Genomic DNA, 2929 nt, shown 5'->3' with positions numbered 1-2929 from the left:
GTTGTTGTTGTTGATCTTGTTGTTTATTCGGTGTGTTGTGTGCAGCCTCCTCATGATGGAACCACATTTCACCTCCATTTTTAAGGCTTTAGCAGGAGCCGAGACGCGAGAATATAAATGACACAAACGAGGGAAGGTGTTCGCCTACCTGCTCGGTTTCTTTCCTCCGCGTTGCCAGGTGTTTATCTGTCCCAAAGTTTACTTCTTTTTTGTCCTATGTGTTGTGCCTTCTCCAACGGGTTCTCTCCCCTAGCTAGGCTCTACACTAGCAGCAAGCCAGCAAGATTATTAATTGCTTTTTCCGGTCAACAATTTACAAAATAAAGGTTTGTTTTGCTTTGTTTCAAAGCACAAAGAGGTATTATATCCGATGAGGAGTGTGTGGTAATGTAATATAAATTAGGCTTTTTTTTATATCTGACATTTAGTCAAATAGGCTATAATTTGTTCAGCTCTTAGCAGGCATAAATAAATATAATAATAATAAGATATAGTAATGTATAGTAAAAAAAAAAAAAGTAAAATGACTAAATTAATTATTTAATTTTATGTAGCTGCCAGAGCCATTAGAATATAATATCGTACATATATATAATATCTTAATGGCTCTGATATAATCTAGTGTTTAATCTGTAATCTGTCAACAGACAAACACACAATTCAAGAGAATAAAGTTGTTCTATGTTCTATGTCCTATTTTCTATTTATAACCAGATTACATAGTTATTTCCAGGAAGTTTGCAACGAAAAAACAAGCAACAAAGTGTCATTAAACATTATTATTATTTTGATATATTGATATTCCATGACACCTGTCTTTGAGTCACCCCGAACACAATGCGTAAAAGTTTATTTTAGCTCAATGTCAAGCTTAACATCTGTTTTATTTCATGGCAATAGTCGAAATTAATCCTAAAATGCATTGAACGTATCGTGTGACAAAATGCTTTTAATTTGAAGTCTACTGACGTTGGCCTCGGTTCCGGTTTGGTTCTCGTTAGCTCGGGCCAACTTGACGTAGCTCTGACGTGCATGTTTACTGACTTCCAATAGAACGCACGTTGTACACGTGACCGAGCTCTGTGGGCGGGCTCGTACTCGCCTTGTTCTCGTGCACGTGTACGCCCCACCTACCAGCTGCTCAGTTACAGGATTACTTAGAAATAAAAACAAGTCACTGCAGCTGCTGTCAGATAAATTGATGGGGAGTAAAAGGTGGTGGGCACGAGTATCAATAATGCTGTTTGTAGTCATGTTAGTATAATGATAAAAGTATTGATTATATACACGCTGTTATCAAACTATATGGACCCCTGCACCATGCAGTTCAATGAGCAGCCCTGCAATACAGTGAAATGCTGTTTCATTTGATTGTTTTATTTTGAAAGTTTTCACCAGTGTTCTTAGTATGTTATAGAGCAGGAATAACTCAATTTGTATTGCCAGGGCCCCCTTTTTTGTTAAATGACAGGAGGCCAGTTGATAAACAAACATGAGTGATATTTAGCAGATAAAATGAACAGACATTAGGTTCACTGATGTGGTGACTTCATAGTCGTAATCAGGAACGCTGCACTGAACCTAGCGTGTTTTGACTCATGATCGTGCCTGATATTAGCAACCTTGCATACAACAAATTAAACACAGTGGTTTAGGATTTGTATGAGGTGGAAAATAAAGGGGAAACTTAGCAGTTTGTTTTTCACTGAATTGCATGTTTTGTTGTCAACATTTCAATGTTTGCTATCCTCGCTTATCTTTGCCGAGAGATAAATCCAGTCGCAGCAGCCCAGCGCAGGTCAGGTGTACGTGAACTTTTCCCAGAAATCAAGTGTTGACTTCAGAGTATTCACTGCATTCTAGTGGCCACAGTGAGGAACTGCAATTAGACTGTGGCTAACACACATTGTTTGTATAATTACTATTAAGTATCAGTACAATTATTAGTGTGATTATTACAAAGACAAATTGTACTAGAGACGAGTATTAGTGTAATTTCTGCCTTCCTCCCTGTGGAGTTGAGTGCTCAGAGGGGAAATGTAATGTTCTACATTAAATTCATGGCTTACAAACGCATCCTCTATGTAATGCATTGCAATAAACAAACCTGCAATAAATGCTGTGTATCAGAATATAAGTGACAATGGACAGAAGAAACTGTCAGCTGTCACATTTACACAGGTGCAGTTGACTGAGTGTTCACTGCCCTCTAGTGGTCACAGTAAGAAACTGTAACACTACATTAGATTTGAGGTTACCACAAAGTTTTAAAAATATTTAACACTATTTTTTTGGTCACCTGGAGAACGCAGAGAGTAGTAACACAATGCGTATCATCTCTTTAAGAACCTGTGTGTGATATTTACGAAGATCTACTGGCAGAAATTGAATATAATGTATGTTTTCATTAGTGTATGATCACCTGAAAATAAGAATCGTTGTGTTTTTATTAACTTAGAATTTGAAATTTGCAAGTTTTGCCAGGGTTTTGTAATCTGCAACAACACCACTAGATAGCACTAAATCCTACACACTGGTTCTTTAAGTTGATATGGCGAAATCATTGCATAGGGTTGCTTATTTATGTCCAGCAGAAAGGGAGTAACATTAGCATTCATTGGGAGTTGTGTCTCTGGCCGACTGGTATCTCTGGTTTGGCCTCCACCAACTCCTGAGGAAAAATATCTGGCTCTTTAGCAGCTAAATGCTTCACTATGTCCAACAGCTAGTCGCCTGCCAGCTCTATCTAGCAGCTAACTGTATAACCATTGTATACCTCCTATAACTGCATTTATTGTGTGATTACTAAAGATAGGATGAGTAATATCACCACTGGTAGAGACTGAGTCACAAACAAGTTAGACATGCTAGAAAGACTGAGGAGATCGTTCCTCCCCCACGCCATGAGGCTCTTCAACTCCACCCAGGG

The 2929-nt window shown here is 38.2% G+C and overlaps 1 protein-coding gene across 1 annotated transcript in view; it reads right to left on the bottom strand.

Annotated features, from left to right (window-relative positions):
- Window positions 1-243, bottom strand: part of akt1s1 (AKT1 substrate 1 (proline-rich)) — a gene marked incomplete in the record, with an annotated part of 5291 nt that extends 5048 nt beyond the window's left edge. The window contains 1 exon segment of the mRNA XM_035655767.1: window positions 149-243.
- Window positions 244-2929: the final 2686 nt, after the last annotated feature.

Source organism: Morone saxatilis, unplaced genomic scaffold, assembly GCF_004916995.1.
Source record: "Morone saxatilis isolate NCDOM2014 unplaced genomic scaffold, NCSU_SB_2.0 Contig14, whole genome shotgun sequence".
NCBI classification, from domain to species: domain Eukaryota; kingdom Metazoa; phylum Chordata; class Actinopteri; family Moronidae; genus Morone; species Morone saxatilis.
The sequence above is the reverse complement of the archived record's forward strand: the minus strand, read 5'-3'. Positions and strand labels throughout refer to the sequence as shown.